Consider the following 18,608-nt stretch of genomic DNA (forward strand, 5'->3'; position numbering starts at 1 on the left):
AAAGTCCCTTGGTCCCTGACAGCAAGGGGCAGAGACTAGTGGCTGTTCTGTAAAAAAATCCATTAAGGTCCAAAGTTTGGTGGGATCTGGGATAGACTAAAACACATGGGCCTCATGGGCAGTGGACAGTGCAGGAGGGAGGAGGGATGTGAAGGATATGCTCTTGCGTCAGACCTGGATGTGAACTAACCACTGGTTTGAGCTGTCTCTAACCTAGCGTGGCAATCCTCCTCTCCTTTGAGGAATCTAGCACACATGCTTTTGAGCTGAATGGTGAGGTGTGAAATTTGTCTGATCTGGAAGTCACGGGATTCCCATGTGGCCAAGCCATGCAGTCAGAGGACTTAAAAACCCACATCCCAGTTTAAGAGGTCATTCTGTTTCTGGAAACTGGTTTTAGAACTCTCTGTGCATGGAAGAATGCACTGATGGAAATCGGTAGCCTGGCATCTTGATCAAGGCTTGAGCTGTAAAACATCTCATGCATATCTCCTCAGGTCCTGCCCTACCACTTGTCGCATTTTTTGTTTCCACAGGAAATCTGCATTTTATTCCTCGCCACAAGTTTGCTGGGAGACCGCCTCAGTCTCTTGAACTGGCTGGGCTTGCTGTCTGCCTTTCAGGAATCTCCCTTCATGTCATTCTCAAAGCCATGAATTCCAAAGGTGATTCTGTTTTAAATCCCTTTCTGTTCCTCTGTAGGCATTCTCGTAGCTTCACTAGGAGCTTTGTCTAGTTCCAGCTCCTTGCCAGCGCCAGGTTTGATGGGTAATCTAGCGAGTTTGTCACTAAATGGGCTGTCTGCATGCAGGTGAAAAAGCACTGGAGCTGCACAAAGAGGCCAGTTCTGAGCCTGACCTGGAGCTACTGCTGCACCACACTGAACATGTGGAGGAGGGGGAAGAGGATGCTGAAATCCCACAACACTGAACATGAAGCACAAAGCCCCCTGCTCTGTTCTTACCAAACCTGCCTGACAGCTGTCTAGGAGGAAGGTCCAAGAGTGTCTCTGTCTGTGACCACCGAAAGGAGAGCCAGGGCTCGGTGAGAGAGTCCTGCTGTTCTGCTGCAGTGTGGATCTGGAGGTGCTGCACAAGAAACAGGTGCTATCCCTTTCATACAGAGCAAACCTGGAAGACAAGCCCTCGTTCAGTGGAAGTAGAACACCATGGTGAGACTGCTATAGAAAGCTTGTAAAGGAATCCTGACGGCTACATGTTGAGACTGTAGACCATGAGGTGCAGAATGAGCGTGGATATGTCTGGAGTGCAGGCTGAGCGGTTCAGGGATGTTTTTAGTGTTGTTTAGGCTTTATCTTCAAAAGAGAAGGTAGATAATACCTTCCCAGCCTTTCTTTATGGTTCTGCTAAGTAGGCACTCCCATCTTGGGAGCAGATGGCTATATATAAATCTGTAGACTCATTCCAGTGAGAAGGAGCATTTGTGCCTGGTGACCTATGTGTTCTCTGTGTGTAGTAAGAACAGAATTAAGTGCTGGTATTTGGGACCAATTGAACATAGCCAAATTATGTTGGCAGGAAGAAGGACAGGGATGCATGAGCACTTCTGGTCCTGCAGGCAGAGGGGAGAGAGAGCATATCGCAGGAGATCGAACTTGAGCAATAAGCTTATCAGAAAGTATGTGGGTATTTGATGGGGGATTTTTTGTTTTTTAAATAAACCTTTTCTGATTCCCTTTTGTCTGCACATTATGCACCTATGTTTCATCAAGCAGAGGTGGTTTATCTTTCAGCTTTCCTTTCAGACCCACACTGACATTACTACTGCATGCCAAATTACTTTTGAGGCCTGGCACAGAAAATACTCGCCCGTAAACAGGATCCTTGATCTCCAGGACTAGGGGGAAGTTTGTTCGGGGAAGGAGAATGGTGCAGGAGTTAAGATGTGTCTTTTTACTTTCTGCTAAGCCACAAGTAGTTTTGGGCAGGTGGCTGGTTTTTTGCATGGCAGATTTTTCACCTCTCTGAAAGTTTTGTCCAATGCTAGTTTTTGGAGTGGAAGTTAACCTGAGCGAGCTTCCCACAGGCGTAACAGCACAGTCTTTCTCCTGAGAGGAGCTGGTTGTTAAAGTGAGCTTCTCGTATTGTGTTTGAGAACATGAACCTTTTTGGCTAGACTGTCCCTCTGTTTATCTTGTTTCATAGTTTTCAGATACAAAGTCTTTCCTGATGACTTTAATCAAGAGCATGTTCTGCAAAAAACTGGTTCTGAAGAAGAAAACTTTTGTTAATAATGATCACCTTTAATAGTGTTCTAATAGATGCTGTAACTTCCTTTGGAGCAGACAGCAGGTGGTGCAACTACCTCCCATAAAGCCACCCAACCAGCAGTTCCAGGCCAGACTGGCACACCAAGGGATCTTGTGCACCAAGTAGATGCCTGGAGCTGAGAGTGACGTTTTCTGTCCCTAGCTGGATTTCTTGTGTGATGCTTCCAGCAGAATTCACCCTTTTTTCTTGTAGGCATAAACCCCAAGCACTAAATACCGTGTACTTGATGTGGCACAGTGATGCTTTCCACACACGATCTGCATTTAGCAATATTGCAGCTGCTTGTGGTGTTTTGCTTCCCACTCCCCTAGAACTGAACCTCGGGCATCCTTCTACTGGGATTTCAGGTCCCTGTGAATCCAACGTAAAGGTGACTTTGTTCACAGGCCAGGATTTGCACCAAATAATAGTACTTGAAGATGAAATTTGATTGTGCCAATGAAAGTACTTGTGAACTGTAGAGCCCTGTAACCTGTTGCTTCCAGTCTTGTTTCCTCTTTAACAAGGGAATGCCTTAGAACCTAGTATCCACACTTAGTGTGTCTGATCTAGACAGCTTTTTGGCGACAAATAGGACACTGTCATTCACTCCAGTGAAGTGTGCTCAGTGCAGCGTTTGGGACAAGCAGTCAGTTCTGCACCTGTCGCTGGGAAGTTGCCAGCTGCTTGCTTCCAGGGAGATGAGGTAAACATCTATTTCCTTGATCAGTAAAATTTTGTTCTTTTCAGAGATAAAGAGAAACCTGGAAATAAGAACATAGAAGTATCTATTGCTTCGTGATTTTGCCACAGTGTGTGTACAGGTAGTCAGTCCAGTTTGCTTGTGAGATTGACCAGGCATCGTTCATCTCTCTTTGAAAGAATCCGATTATAGTTCCTTCTGGTATCCAGACAGGAATGGCAGAGAATCTCTGTCCTATTCCTGCCCATGAATTTAAAAAGCCCTTCTGCAGAGTTTGATGATAATTAATACTTCATTTCTCCTTGAGATTCAGTGGAGGAAGAATTTTTCCTCTAGCCTCAGAATGTAGGTAGGGATCTTGTAGTACAAGGAGGTTCATGGTAGGGCATATTCTGCAGGTGCTTCTGTGACCAGCACACAGCAAGGAAGCCCTAATTCAGCTCATGCTCAAGTACTGCTGCTGCTTTTCTGGGTCTGCAGTGCTAGGATGGAAGGGTTTTTCACTCAGTGGCAGGTTGGGATTTGCTGAAGGTGGTCCTGGAAGGATTCCTGCCTGGGACTCTAATCTACAAGGTCCTCTGCTTCTGGGAAAGCACTGCTGTTTTACAGCCTTTGTATGACTTCCCTGTGTAGTTCTCTCTACAGGAACCTTGCTGGGGTAGAGATGACTGTGCTGTGACTGCTTTCTCCCTTCATCCCTCCAACACTTGACTTCCTATGTCCCAGCTTCTCTTAGGAGTAGTGCAAGAACAAAGTTGCTTCTTAGCTCCCTGTGAGCACCTAGTAGGTCCTGTGGGGACCTCTTCTTTAAAACATGTCTGACAGGACTGCTGGCCGCAGCAGTGCTGCTACCAGTCTGAAAGCTTTACCTGGGGCTCGTACCTTTATCCCCAGAATGCAGTCAGAAGGTCAGGACTAGAGCAGACCCAGTGTCAAACAAATCAAATGGTAATTAGACTGTGTGTAAATGTGGTTCTTTTTGGCCCAGACCAAGAAATTGTCTGAACAGCCAGCTGTGTCCCCAATATCCCTGTTACTCCTGCTGCAATACATGTAAAATGGAAGTGCCACACTACTCCAGCAGATACATGGTAGATGTTTCTGCACAGGCTTATGGAGCAGAGCTGACAGGACTTGAGAATCCCAGGCAAGAGAATGCTCTAGCAGTTTCTGAAAACTGCAGTGATGCTTCCCATCCTCTCAGTTCCACCTTTTATCTTTTCATTCTGCCCTGTGGGTGGAGCTTAAGTGCTTGCAGGTCAGGGACTGTGGGTCTTTGCCTTTGCACATAGAGTTGGGATTTTAAATTATGATGTGCTTTAAAATAGTTAAAATGTAAAAACTTTTTGTTTGTTTTTTTTTTATTCCTGAGGATTGGTTTCTGCATTCTTTTCATGAAAAGAAAGGGGGGAGAACATACACTGAAATCTGATATCCCTATTCTAGATGAATTAAGGGGAAAAAAATAGCAACTAGATCTCTGTATTTATGGATGTTTTACCTTTTGTGGGGTATGTTTGTCAGTTAATGGTGTTGGGTACCAGATTAATTGCTAGATGTAGGTGATGAGTTCAGCAGCAGATGTTCAGGAAGAAGAATATAGAAAGGATGGGTAGTAGTCTGCATCAAATATCTCATGATACATTTCTTAGGCTGTAAGGTATAGTATTCAAGGAACTTGCAGTGAAGAGCTGTTCCTTCAAAACTGGCCAAGATATAGAACTTAGAATCAGCATATCCAAAGGATGTTTAGACACTAAATAACTGTTCTGTTAGGAAAATCTGGGGGCAGATACCCTGATGGGGGGAGCCTGAAGAAGTTACACTGTCCTGCATACCTGTGGGAGATAAACTTAATGTGTACATGGCTTTTCTACTGCTCTGAAGGTCCTTTTTTGTCTGTTTTATGCTAGAACTACTCCTACCATTCACATGAAATGGCACATTGATTTAATAACATCATTTGGGATAGCATGTTCCCTGCTGGCCAAAGCTCCAGAATGTTAGAATTACAAGGTCTAGATTCAGTCAGGCTTGCTAGAATATGGTGGGAAGGGGCAGCTCTTTCACATCTTCAGAAGCTATTTGAAGCGTGGAAAAAATTGCATGATAACACATCAGAGAGAGAAGGCAGGAGGCCCCAGGGTGAGCATAATTGGAAAATGCATTTTCTTCTTGAGCCCTGATAGCTTTGGGAGTCTTCTAGTAGTGGGAGTCTTCTAATAGTAGGAGTCTTCAACTCACCTTACATATGATTCAGCCACTGAATCTCTGTTCCTTTAGCTTCTGCTTGAACAGCTAGATCAAAAATTGTATGACAAGCAGAGGTCCATCTGTGTACTAGCCTTGAGTCAGGCCTCGGTGAGGTGAAGGCTCATGGGCTGGCCCCAGCATGCTACAAAGAGGTGAGAATAGACACTGTTCACCCTCTGGCACCTCATTCCACAAGTGACCAAAGCAGGAATGCTAAACATGTGCCCAGCTATGTGTTAAAGACGTAGTCCTGCTCTTTGGTTGAAGAGAGGATCTGCTTGGAGTCCTATCAGGAATCATGCAGCTTGACCAATTTTGGGGGTCTGCTGAGGCCTCTCTGCTGCAATAGGGAGTTCTTTTAGCATCTGTGCATCAGCGTGTTTGAGCAACAGTCCTGGATCTAAATTGCTCTCTCTAGCCTGGAGCATTCCTGCTGAGGTCTGTGTTCACCTACCTTCATGGTGCTGTCCTGCACTCCCAGCCATGTCTGCAGGGGTAGCTGTAGATCTGTAATTTAAGAATGAAATGCGCCTTCTTCACTGGAGTTGTAGAGTGCCAGCATAGAGGTTTGCACTTAAAAACATTGTAATGTTGGGTATAAATTTCATTGCTGCAGGTGCTTGACAGGGCTTACCAAACAATAAGCAGTGAGCAGCTCTGCTTAAGTCTCTTCAACTTCCTGCCATTAACTGACTAAACAGAGGGGGCTTTTGCACTCTAAACTGTTGTTGAGTGCTTGGTGTTGCCTGGGAAACATAGAAGGAAAATTAAAGGATCCTATTGTTTGTGGGTTTATCTTGCTTTTGTAACAGCTTCTGGTGAGAGCCTCAACTCTACAAAGAAGGCAGCACAATGTGTATGTTCCCCACACCCCCTGTGCCTGCGCTGCTGTTCTTGGTCCAAGATCTGCTTGCTTTGCTTTTGTTCACCCACATCCGCTGTGTCTGTCCATTCTGCATCACTCTTCAGCACTGGCAGAAGCACCACATGATGACGAATGGGCAAATTCTGCAATTTGTGGTGAGTGAGACTCACCACTCTCAGTGACTTGAGACCAGTTCTCCATCACAGATTTCAAGGCTGTGATTAAAGATGCAGAGGTGAGGCACAAGGCAACAAAACATAGTCGTGCTGGTGCCATGGGGAAACAAAGGTTGACTTTAAAGCAGTGAGGCACAGCCATCCTGGTGGCCAGAGCTGTTGTCCTCACCTCTCTTCCCCTACCCATTGCACCTCTGAGCCTTCCAGAAGCACTTCCATTTGCTACATTTGGAAAAGCAACAGGTTAGGGGCAGAGTGCCTGTGATGAATGCTTTCCTATCATCTTTTGACAGGGGTTGGAACTGAATGATCTTTAAAGTCCCTTCCAACATAAACCATTCTATGATTCCCTGCTGCTTGTTCTACCCTGCCTTTGCCTTCACTGGCTACTGTGTCTGCAAGGCTCTACTGCACTCAGAGCTTCACCAGGGCCCAAATATGGTGGCCTGAGGCTCACTTGGTGAGGACTTCTAGTGGAGAGTGTCATATGGTGCAGGGCTGAGCACTGTTCTTGGCTGTTTCAGTACTTGCTCTTGGCAAGAAATGTTTTAGAAACAAAGTGGAAGCACTGGCTGCATGGAGAGCCTGTATGAATCCACCATGAAGCTGATGGTGATGCTTTTCCATTTTATGGGCCTGATGCTCTCCTAAGTGCCCCCTTCCTGGGACTCTGCCTAAGACATCTTGGTACTCCAGCTCTGCCCAAGACGTCTTGGTACTCCAGCTCCGCCCTGGAGCACTCAGAGCAAATGCCGATTGCTTGCAGTTAGGTGTACCTGGTTTTGCAGGCTAAGCTAGCGCAAGTAGCAAGTTTGGTGTCCAACAGCGAGCAAAGTAAAAAGGCTTTGGCAGGGGTCCATGCAGGACCTGGCAAGAAGGAAGGGGTAAAAGCTTTGCGATTCTTTGGGAAGATGGCAGTGTTCCTCTCCAGGCAACTGCACTGGGGCATAGTGTGGGGTGCCTTTCTGTCCACATATTCCTTGGCTCCCCTCCCCAGCAGCCTCAGCGGTTGAGGGGGGGGCTCCTAGGTGGGAGGTCACTACCTACCTCCTAGGGTCAGTTCCCGGAATGGGTCTATAAGGGAAGTTGGCAGGCCTCATCCTGACTTTTGCTGAAACTGAGGTTGTGCCTTCAAGCTGAGTGACCCTGCACCTGGATGTGGTCTCGCTCAGGCGCAAGACTAGGATGCTGGGTGGCTTCTAGGGAGTATGGCAGAGTTGCGAGCAAGCTCAGGAGGTGTGGGGTGGGACTGTATGCTGGTGCAGGCTAGTGCAGCGGAGTGTTAAAGTAGCAGCACAGCCTGTCTGTTGAACACTGTCTCACTTGAATGGGCAGGAACGTTTAATGAAGAAATAACCCCTGCGCACTCTCTTTCATATAAGGAAAAAACGCTACTGTGCACTGAAAAACGCCGGAAACAGAGAAAGAGGCAAGGATGAAGGACTTAGAGGAGGAGACAGGAGTGCTCAGCAGTGACACAAAGAAAATGAGAAGGCACAATCTTGTAGTGAAGTGCAGACTGTAGGCCTGAAGAGGTAGGCTTGGAGTCTACTTGAGGAGATGACATGGAAGTATGGAAGGGGTGGTACTGGGGAGTGGGGCCTGGGAGTACCAGTAGATCCTGTTTGTCTCTGGAAATAACCCCGTGTGGCTGTGCAGGTCTTTGGCCTTGTACAGAAGCCTCTTGTTTGCTGAAGCTGTTTCAGACTTGGATCCATGTAGTGGGCTTGAGATTGGAAACACTGAGTAAACCTAGCCCTGTGTGCAGGCGCAGGGCTGTAAGGTGTCCTGCCTTTTGGAGGTCCCTTCGTGCCACAGCATGGGCTCTGCAGTCTTCTGAGGGCTGATGAAGCTCATGGATCATGCAGACTGTTTTCTGATGAGCTCCAAGCCAGAGGCCGCTTTAGGAGATGGGAGAAGAATCATTGTGTGACACAGTTTGGTTCTGCCCCCCTTCCTCAGAACTGGAACCATCCTTGAGAACTGCAGTGCTGGGGAGATATGTGTGTGCACACAGCAGCTTGGATGCCCGAGGCCCTTTGGTGGGGAGAGCAGGCACACATGTGTCTGTGCCACGTGGGCCCACGTACACACTGATGCTCAGCCACACGCAGGAAATAGGGAGCTGTGGCTGAATATTGGTGGCATTTGAACTATTTAAGCAGCGGAAGCAAAGCCGAATTAATCTCAGAGGTGCTGCAGTCCTTCCACAAACTGTTCTTGTCTGTAAGACCAGGTGTTTACATGTGTGTTCATTTTGCCCCTCTACCCATTCCCCTGGGAGACCTTTTTATTTGAAGAACAACAGATGCTTGGCTTCCTGCTGAAATTTCAGTACAGTAAACATCCTGAGGGCAAGGAGGAAGTGTCCCTGCAAACCCCTCTGCTCTCCTCTGGTCCTCTGCTCAGCAAACAAGGTAACATCAGCAAGCTTACAGTGGGAAAGCCAGCTTGGCTCCAAGGCACGCAGGAGTAGCAAGGCAGAGCAGTGACGTGGGGACTGGTGTGCAGTAGCTGTGCTTCATTTCTTGTTTCAGCTATCTCTGTAGTTTTTATGACTACATATGGTTTGTGGTTGGTGCCTAGCGGGGTGGGGAAAGGGGAGCTCAGGGTGCAGATGGCTGGAAGGCTGGTTACCAGCCTGCCTGGGGCTATAAAGGGCTCACATTCATCTGCGACCTTTGCGGTGGCCGATAATTGCCCCTAACTCTATAACCCTACTTCCGCATTGAGGCTCGTTTTTGTTCATCATTGGGGTATGCAGGTTTTGGTGGTCACAGCCTTGGGTCTCTGCAGTCCAGGAAGCTGAAAGAACCTTTGCTCCTAGTCTGCACCATGTGCTTGGAGTGATGCTAACCTGAGAGATTCTGTGTTCTGCAGTCGCTTGGGGAGTCATATTTTTTTGGGAGGTGAACTGTTTGTCATGCTTTGCATTAGTGAAGATGATGGAGCCAAAACTGAGCTGTGTCTGGGTCTTAGGAGAGTGGTGGTGTTTCTGGTGGTGGCCCCTGCTGGGGGACCAGTTGTGCTGCATGCAGTTAAGGCTCCTGTGAAAAGTCTTGCTTTTCCAACAGGACAGGTAGCTGTACACTCACCTCCCTTCTCCCAAAAGGTCATCTTGTTGCCAGCAGCCAGGACCTCTAAGTGCCTGGCAGGGCAGGCTGGCCTCCCTCTGGACCTTGCCAGGAGCAGAGGCTGCTGCCAGCTTCTGACTGCTCGCCCAGTGAAAAGTAGCAGATGTGACCATGTGATTGTTATTGAAAATCACAAGCAGGAAGATGCAGCCAAGCCCTGTAATTGCACTAATTGGAGCCATCATGACGAACATGCTAAGAGCCACTCTGCTGGTCTCAGCCTAGTAATTCTTCTAATCTCATGTTTTGGCACCTGCTCTACCACCCTGCACAAGGCAGACCCACCTGCCGTGTGGATATAATTCACTGCGTAAGGGGAGCTGGAAGTTATGTCCCTTGTCCTGTGGAGCTGCTGCTTTGTTTCTAGGTGTTGAAGGTCTGCAGTGGAACTGCCCTGGGAGAGTGAGATGGAGCCTGTGCCAGGCGCTGGCAGCTGTGCGCTGCACAGCACTCTGCTTGCAGCCTTGAATTCTCCCTCTGTGTCAGAAGACAAGATGGGTCAGCCGTGGCCAAGCAGGAGCTTCCTGGACTCTGAAAGTAGGCAAGTAGGGAAGCAAGTGTTCAGCTGTCAGAATGGCAGGGTCTGGGGGGCAGCAAAGTGTGTGTTGTGAGGGGAGGGGACTGTGTAGCTGATGCAGGCAGCTGACAGTTTGCCTCATCGTGCCCTGTGATTTTGGAGCCAAGAGACTCTCCTCCTATGCTGAGTTAGAGATCACAGGATAATTCAGGTGGGAAGGGACCTCAGCAGTTCTTTACTCAGGCAGGGTCAACTCTTAAGATTAGGCCATTTTGCTTCATCCAGACAGGTCTTGAAAATCTCCCAGGTGGTTTTCTCCTCTCCTCTCTGGACCCCTGTTTCAATGCTTGACTGTCCTCATGAGAAAGAGGTTTTTCCTTATCTATTCTGAACATGTCTTTATAGTGATGCCCATTGTCTCTTATCCTCCCACTGAGCACTGCTGATAAGAGCCTGCCTGTGTCTTCTCAGATAACTTCCTTGTAGGTACTGATAGATTGCTATGAGGTTCCCCTGAAACCATCTCTCTCCAAGCTGAACAAACCTCGTTCCTTCTGCCTTTCCTTATAGGACAAGTGCTTCGAGCACCGAGTTCCTTGGTGGTCCTTTACTGGACTCCCACTAATTTGTCCATGTTTTTCATGTGTTGGAGGCAGAAACAGCGTGCAGTATTACTTCATGGGAACTGACAAGTACTGGTATAAAGGGATAGTCACTTCCCTTGATGTACTGGCTGTGTTCCTCTGGTACAGTGTAGGATGCTGCTAGCTGCCTTTACTGCCAGTACATACAATGTTCAATGTGTTGTCTGCCAAGGTGCCCAGGTTCTTTTCAGATGAAGAGTGGGAGAGCTAAGGATGATCCTGGAGGCACTTGGACAGAGCCCTAGCATGCCCCAATATGTGTTTCAGTCTGCTGCCTTGGCGTGGACCCTGCAGGGGTGTTTCCTCCAGAGGGAGGAACCACAGCCAGCTCGTGAATCTTTGGTGGGACCGTCCAAGCCCCAGGTGCTGGAGTTTGGCATCCACAGAGTCTCAGCTTTGAGGTAGGTCAGAAATGAAGATCCTGGACTCTAGGAACCAGGTTGTGAGGAATAGCAGGGGCTGGAGGTCCAGGCGATCTTGAGGGCTCTAGAGCCCCCTAGGGAGGAAAGAAAACGGGCACAGGGTTAGAGACTTCATGTGGTTTTGGAGGATTTGACTTGCTATTTTTGGTAAGTTAGGGTTGGCGACATAGGAGCCAGGACTGAAACGGGAGGGCTCAGCTGCAAGACTGTACAGTGCTCTGCTCTGTCACTGTGCTAGCAGGGCTGATGGCTGGTTGTCCAGACTGTGAGACGGGTGCAGGCCTGTCTGGCTAGTAACCTCTGCAGGCGTGGACTGCTCCCAGTTTTGAGTTGTGTACAGCAGGTCCTGAACCTCTCCTTGGCCTCTGCATATCCCATGGAGATAGATACTGCACCTGCCCAGCCCTCTCTGTGGGAGAATGAATCCTGCAAACCCAACATAGCTTCTGCCCAGGGACACAGGACACAGATCTTTGGCTTCCGCTGACACTGCTGAAGTTCTCCCCACATGCCCTGTCCCTCCCCAGGCACTTGTCCTTAACCTGCCAGTGCCTCCTTCAGTGGTTGCAGCATCTGACCCCACATCTGCAGGGTGGGGTCAGATTCCCCTTGTAGCTCCAATACTCCTGTACATCTGCTCTCTTGGATTCATTCAAAGCCTCACTCTTCCAGCCGTATGGGATCAGAGGCTGCAGCTGCACTCCCCAGCCAGCCATGGGGCCAGGGGAGGCGATTGCGTGCTGGCAGTCCGATGGGCTTTGGTGTGGGCAGTGGGGACAGTGCAATGAGAAAAAAGCACATGTGAGGAGAGGGCGTGGGGGCATCTTGATGTCTCTCCTTGCACTAGCCTCACAGGGAAGGGACACATTGCTACAGCCAGGGGTGACCCTGGCCAAGCCAGCAGCCAACCCCATGTAGTAGTGCTGCCTGTTGTGGGTTTGGGCAGAGGCAGCCCAAAGGGAAGCACTGACGTTCCTGGCTCTGTCCCCAGGTGCCAGGTGAAACCAGTGGCTGCTTGTAGGCCTGGGATTCCTGGGGTTGTTCCTGCTGCAGTCTAGTCACAGGGGGGACATCATGCAGAGAAGCTCCCTAGAAGCTCCCTGTTTCTTGCAGGCATCAAGGATGCCTCCTTACACAGTACTGTCTGTAGCTTGTGCTTGCAGTTCCATAGATTTTTAAGGCCTGAAGTGACCATTCATTTATCTAGGGCCCCTGTGTAATTCCAAGAAAAGAAATACCATTGCTCTGTTTTGCCTGTAATGAACCCAGTGTCTCTCAGCTGATGCATCTTCCATGACAGGGTGGAGGGTGCAAGGAAGCAGAGCAGATGGCAATTCTCAGGTAGCGTGGCCCAGTGCTGTGTTTCCTATTTACACTTTGCTTGACTACAGGCTCCAGCCTCTTTCTTTTATTAACAAAGTTAGAGAACTCTCTCTCTCCCAAGTATTTTTTCTCTTGAAGTGCTTATAATCAAAGCACCTCTCAGGCTCCCTTTTTGGTGAGATAACAGACTGAACTCTGGCAAGTGTTTTCTCCAGCCTCCAAATCACATTTTTAATTATTCTGCACATCCTCCATTTTTTTCAAAAACCTTTCAGAGATGTGGGCACCATACCTGACTTGCAGTGCCATGCAGGGAGGAACCCTGCCAGCCTGCTCCCACTCATTGCTCCCCATCAATGTCTCTGGGCTTGCTACCAGCATGTCCCCTACTGAGGCTGCACAGGAGGCACAGGGTGCTCTCTGCGAAGTAAAAAGGACTCTGATGGGGTCCCATGAAAGATTCATTTCCTCTCTACTAGATGCTGGCCCAGGTAGGTCAACGCTCTTGTCATCACCCACTGAGGTTCTTCCAAGGCACTGTCCCTCCAGGTCAGCAGTTACTGGAAGATAAAAGACCAGGGAGCAGCAGGTTGCTGGGAATTGCACCTACCATTGTCCTCTTGCCATCGTCATGACACTACCCCTGGATCAGCTACCTTTCTCGCTGCCACATCACCCCCAGAAAGGCAAACAAAGAGGGGCTTTGAGCAGAGAACAGGGCCAGGGGGAAAGGCAGCTGACCAGGAAGGGCAGAGAAAGTGGACACTGAAAACAAGGAACGTGGATGGTTAAAGGTGACAATCACAGAATGGCTGAGGTGGGAAGGGAGCTCTGGAGGGCATCTTGTCTGACTCCCTGCTCAAGCAGGGCCACCTAGAGCTGGTTGCCCAGAACCGTGTCCAGACAGCTTTTGAGTATCTCCAAGGGTGGCGGCTCCGCAACCGCTCTGGGCAACCTGTGCCAGCGCCCGGTCACCCGCACAGTGAAAAAGTGTTTCCTGATGTTCAGAGGGAACCAACCTCCTGTGTTACAGTTTGTGCCCATTGCCTCTGGTCCCGTCACTGGGCACCGCTGGGAAAAAGCCTGGCTCCCTCCTCTTTTCACCCTTCCTTCAGGAATTTATAGACATTGACAAGTTCGCCCCGAGCCTTCTCTTCTCCCGGCTGAACAGTCCCAGCTCTGTCAGCCTTTCCCCACATGTGAGGTGCTGCAGCCCCTCCGCAAACTTTGTGGCCCTTTGCTGGGCTCTCTCCAGTATGTCCATGTCTCTCTTGCGCTGATGGGTCTGGCACTGGACACAGGACTCGCATGTCTGGCCTCACCGGTGCTGAAGAAAAGGGAAGGATCACCTCCCTCAGCCTGCTGGCAATGCTTTGCCTAACGCGCCCCAGGGCATCATCAGCCTCCCTTGTGGCAAGGACACGTCACCAGCTTCTGTGAAGGCGCAGGGATGTGCAGCTGGATGGCAGGAGTGCAAGAACTTGCCCCATCTGGCACTGCAAGAGGGTTTGCTGCGGCACAGAGCTGTTCTACAAGACCTACTCTAGCATAAGTAGCCCTGCCACCTCATCTTGTGCTTTCCAGCCTAGCAGAGCTGGGTAACTGCTTTATCCATCAGAGCTCCTTGCATTAACAGGCAGTAATTGGCACCTGTGTTAAAGAGCCTGCTTTCAATTAGTGCTGAATGCATCTCAAACTCCAGAGCTGGGAGATTACACGGGGGAGGAGTGGTAATGCTCGTGTTTGCTCTCTGTCCTTCCACCAGGTGCTCCTCTTCCCCTAGGGATGAAGCATTTTTTGCATTTCTTACTTGTGCCTTGAATCTGCAAAACCACCGGCAAGGGCTACATGGGAAGCTGTGGCTACGCCTCTGGGAGCACAGGACAGGCACAGCCGGCACAGTGCTCGGCTCTCGGCTTCCTTGCATGGATGTTTCTTACAGAGGCCTCTACTACAAATCCTACAGGGAATGAGGGGGTAGCAAGGTGTGGGAAGGAACTGGTCTTTGTAGATGGTGGTGGTCCCTCAGCCCCGTGCAGCAGCACCCTGGGAGCATTCCCAGACTGTCCCCTCAGCTGCACATCCCTCTGGCTCCTGCCACATCGGCACTGTCCTGGGTGCTGCCCAACGACCTTTGTCGCCATTCATCACTTCTGACCCAGTAAATTCCGCACCCTTAAAATGCACGGGGAATTCTTCTCTGTGTTTTAGTCATGAGGCCTTAAATTTCCATTTGTTTTGTGGGTGATGAATGGACAGTTGGGGTTGGTGCTGGAGCCAGGGGGTGGGGGACAGTGAGGGGGGGGAGAGCTCTAGGTAGGGGCTGGGGTGGGCTGCGGGTGGGCTCCCTGCCACAAGCTCTGCACCAGGGCCCATGTGAGGTGACAAGAGGTGCCCACTTGTGAGGCAACAGCTGCCTGGGGCTCCCCTTCCCAGCAAAACTCCCTGGTTCAGTTCGTAACGGCAGGCAAGGGAGGGATTTGGAGGGGCTAAATCAGAAAGTTGGGGCTTTATTCCTGCACTGTGGGGAGAGTTTGATGTCTGGGAGTGGGGAGGGAGCTGCTGTGGGGGATGCTACAGCAATTGGTTGCACTACAGAAGCAGGGCTGGGAGTCTGGGGCCCTTCAGCTGCCTGAAGGACTGATTCAGACAGTGGGTAAGGAGCCCTGACGTCAGGAAACAGGGATGAATGGGGATCCTGTGCAAGGAGTGAGGGCAGTGGAATGAGGAATAGAGCTGGGATGAGTGGTGGAAGTGCAGAGGGCTGTGTTGGCATCCAAGGAATGCTGTAGCTTTATGGTGGGAGAAGCCCTGCTTGATGCTGGAAGCTAGGTGGCTCTTGTAAGACAGCCATTGCTAACAGTGAGGTCCAGGACGGCTGGGAGCAGGCACCAGCCATCCTTGGGGAGGCTGGCCCAGCACAACGTCAGCATACAGCAGTGGAGGGAAGACACAACATGTTTGAGATGGCAGCTGTTGCCCAGTGCTGGGAGTGGCCCTCCTGAAGGCAGTGACTTTATTTACCACTGATCTGTATGTGTTGCTGTGAAAGTCCCTCTTCAGCCAATGCACTGTTTGCTGCATCTGTGCTGCTTCTGCCTTTCTTCTCCCCGATAAATTGGAGGCAAAGGCTGCACCTGCACCACAGTGCTTAAACTGTGGAGATGGGGCCGGGGGGGCACGGCCATCACTGCATGGTTTGCTTCCTCCTTTCTCTGTGTGCCTGTGTTCTTGCAAATGTAGTTTTAGGTCAGCCTTGCAGCACTTTGGACCTGTCAAATGGTTTTAATACGGGATGTACGCTTCACTGCATGACTCTTGTCCCACGCTTGAGTCTCAGAGCCCTTTCTTGAGCAATAACCAATTCTTGGTCTAAGCTGCTCCACCTGCACTGCCAATGCATTTAGTTTTTCCCCTCTTCCATGTCTTTTCAGGGTGTAGGCCACGGGGAAGAGTCTGTGAGAGGCCTCCAGCTCTGTTCTGCTCCTGGGCATGGTGCAGCAGCCATTCTGCTGCCCTATACCTCCAGCACTTGCATAAGTGGCAGGAGTAGGCACGGAAGGAGTTAAACAGTGCTGGAAAAATTGGTATTTAATCCACTGCTGTCCCTTCTAGCAAACCTAGATGGGAAAATGCCTCCCTGTTGGAAATAGTGCCTCTCAGAAATGGAAATGCAGGACGGCTGGGGATTAGGGTGCCTATCACTGGAAATGGGTTTCTTATCATCTCTCTGAGCTGAATTGGTGGGACAGCCTCAGAAAATTGAATTGCCTTCCCTGTTTCTGTCTCCGCCATTGAATTCCTCCTGTGGTCTAGCTTTGCACCGGCCTTCCCAGCCTCTGGCCTCCCGTGTCCCCATCCTCAGCAGAGCAGAGGCTGCCTCCAAGAAGGTGCGTGCTTGTGGAGGAGGGACTTTCCCAACTGGAAGGTGGACAGGGGTGGCTACATCTGGGAAGATTCATCCTTTGGATTCTCAAGGCCAGGACAATATAGTCCCTCTTCCCAAGCTTCCTCTGACCTTGCGAGGACAGTGGTGGTCTGGCAGGGACCAGCTTAGGACAGCATGACTGAAGGTGTGAAACGAACAGAAGTCATCAGGCACAACTGGAAATGAGAGCTGGTGATGAGGAACTGGGGGTGGGGCAGGGGGAGAAAGATGAAAGCCAGAACACATGAAATAATTGCTGGCCGTCGGGGCAAAGCCCCAGCCAAGGGCCTGGTTCTTCTTGCAAGGGCAGGCTGTGCTGGGGTTGCAGAGGCTTGCTGTCTGCCCTGTGAAAGAGTAGAAGTCCTCCTTTCTTCCTAGGGTGCTGTTCTTGTCCCCTGCTGAAGGATTGACTCACATTGCTGACTATAAATAATGGGAGAAAGGTTACCTTTAATCATGCAAGTGCTTCCTTATATGCTATGGGGCTACTGCCAGGTCTAGCAGTGTCAGAGGGATAGGGAGCCTTCATGTCTGCAGCAAAGGAAATTATGGAAAAAGGCATTATTTGAGGACCCTGTTAAAGAGCCAGTTTCTGGAGTGGGATGCAGATTTGCTCATTGATCTCTAGCAGCTTCCACACTTGCATGGGAGGACATGACAGTTTGGTGTGCATGATGTGGGCTCAACCTGAAGTGGTGGCCTAGAAGGCAGGGACAGGGATGGCAGCAGACCAGTGGCAGCCACAGAGCAATCCTTAATGCAGTTTTGGAAAGTTTCCTTGTTTCCAGCCCCACATGCTTTTCTGCACAGTCTCAGACTTGCCCCATGGCCCTGTGCCTGGGGAGTGGAGCCATATCCCAGGAGTATTTTGCAAGGGAGTTGGTTCCCCAGCTCTTGGTCCAGGGCCCAGTTCCGTAGTGTTCCAGTCCACCTGCACTCTGGCACAGGAGCTGTCTTGATGGGGGGCAGCACAGAGCTGTCCCTGTGTCACCAGTGGCTATAGAGGGTCACACAGCTGGGCCTGGCCTGGATATGTGCTTCATCCCGTGGGGCCATCACAGCCCCCTTGGGCATGGTTGTGTGTTTAACAATTTATCCAAAGCAACTTCTATTTCATTTTGGGCTAAAACTGATAAATCAAGGTGACTTTGGGGAGAGAAATAATTCCTTTCACAGGATTTGCATAATCCTGGCTGGTGATATGATAATGGTGTTTGTTAAAGACAGAACACAATGAATTAATACTGTTATGTTGCTGCAGCCAAATGCAAAGCAGGTAATTTACTGTGGGTGCAAGGAAGAGTGTGAGCACAGCAGGCACAGCTGTAGCAGCATCAGGCATGGGAGACTTGTTGTCACACGCACAGCACGGGTGCATGTAGCAGAGTCAACAACAATTACCCCTTGCATTCTGCTTGGCGGTGGCTAGAGGCTGTGCTGAGTTTGTCCAGTGGATGATTACCCGTCTTCAGTCCTTTCCCCACTGTCTCTGTTGGGCTGGGACCTGCTTTGTCTCCCAGATCACCCTGGAGGGCCAGCTGTGCAGGGCGAGTCCCTGCTGGAGGAGGGACAAGGGAGCTGAGGGTGACACACATCGTGCTGGTGCAAAAGGGACCTCTGGGCACAGAGGTGCCCTGGGGTGTTGCAGGGGTGAGGAGATGGGCCCTGGCACTGTGCTTCATGCCATCTTGGCCACCCCCAGCAGCCAAGAGACTTCGGTGCTATTCACCCCTAAGAGGTTTTCTTCCCCTGCAAAGAGCAGAGGCCCTGCGGTAGGTAAGCCCACCTGGGGACCTGCTAGACCCAGTCCTCAGCTTTCACCTTGCGCAGCAGGCTCGGCTGCACGAGGGAATGGTGCTGCGGGGCGAGCAAGGAGGAAGAGTTGGTACAAGGCAGAGTGAAGAGAGAGACTTGGGAAAGGCGTGCTGGTGCCTCACCCATTCCCTGAGCTGGTGCTGCAGTTCCAAAGCCATCCTTGCATGCCAGACCCCACTGGAATCCTAATGCACCGTTTATCTCTGCAGCTCCACAGCTCTTTCAGAGGGAGATGCTGTGCAGGAGCCAGAGCAGGTTTTCAAGCTAATTGGATTCTGTGTCTCCGTGGTTTCCAGCGTAGGCAGGTGACAGGGATTAGTGCAGTGTTTCTGAGGAACAGAGGAGAGCAACGGTGACCTGCATAGGGATTTCCTCCTGCATAGTCCCTGCTGGTGGCTTCAGCAAAGGACTTCTTTGGGCAAGCTGTCAAGGTGGAAGGGCCCAAAGCAGCATGTCCCCGCTCTGTGGCAGCATTGCTGTCCTAATCACTTGTGCTTTTCCTACATCTTTGAGCCAGGTACAGTCCCCCTCACAGGGAAGGAGACATCTCAAATGCCT

At 50.2% G+C, this 18,608-nt stretch overlaps 1 protein-coding gene across 11 annotated transcripts in view; it reads left to right on the top strand.

Moving 5' to 3' along the window:
• Positions 1 to 1,707, top strand: part of ELMO2 (engulfment and cell motility 2) — a 30,618-nt gene extending 28,911 nt beyond the window's left edge. For all 11 annotated transcript variants that reach the window (XM_055814627.1, XM_055814622.1, XM_055814629.1 and 8 more), the window contains 2 exons: positions 537 to 665; positions 812 to 1,707. The gene's annotated coding sequence lies outside the window, so the exon portion shown is untranslated. The remainder of the gene's footprint in view (positions 1 to 536; positions 666 to 811) is intronic.
• The last annotated feature ends 16,901 nt before the right edge of the window (positions 1,708 to 18,608 follow it).

The sequence above is a fragment of the Falco peregrinus genome, chromosome 9 (genome assembly GCF_023634155.1).
Source record: "Falco peregrinus isolate bFalPer1 chromosome 9, bFalPer1.pri, whole genome shotgun sequence".
In the NCBI taxonomy this organism is placed as follows: Eukaryota; Metazoa; Chordata; class Aves; order Falconiformes; family Falconidae; genus Falco; species Falco peregrinus.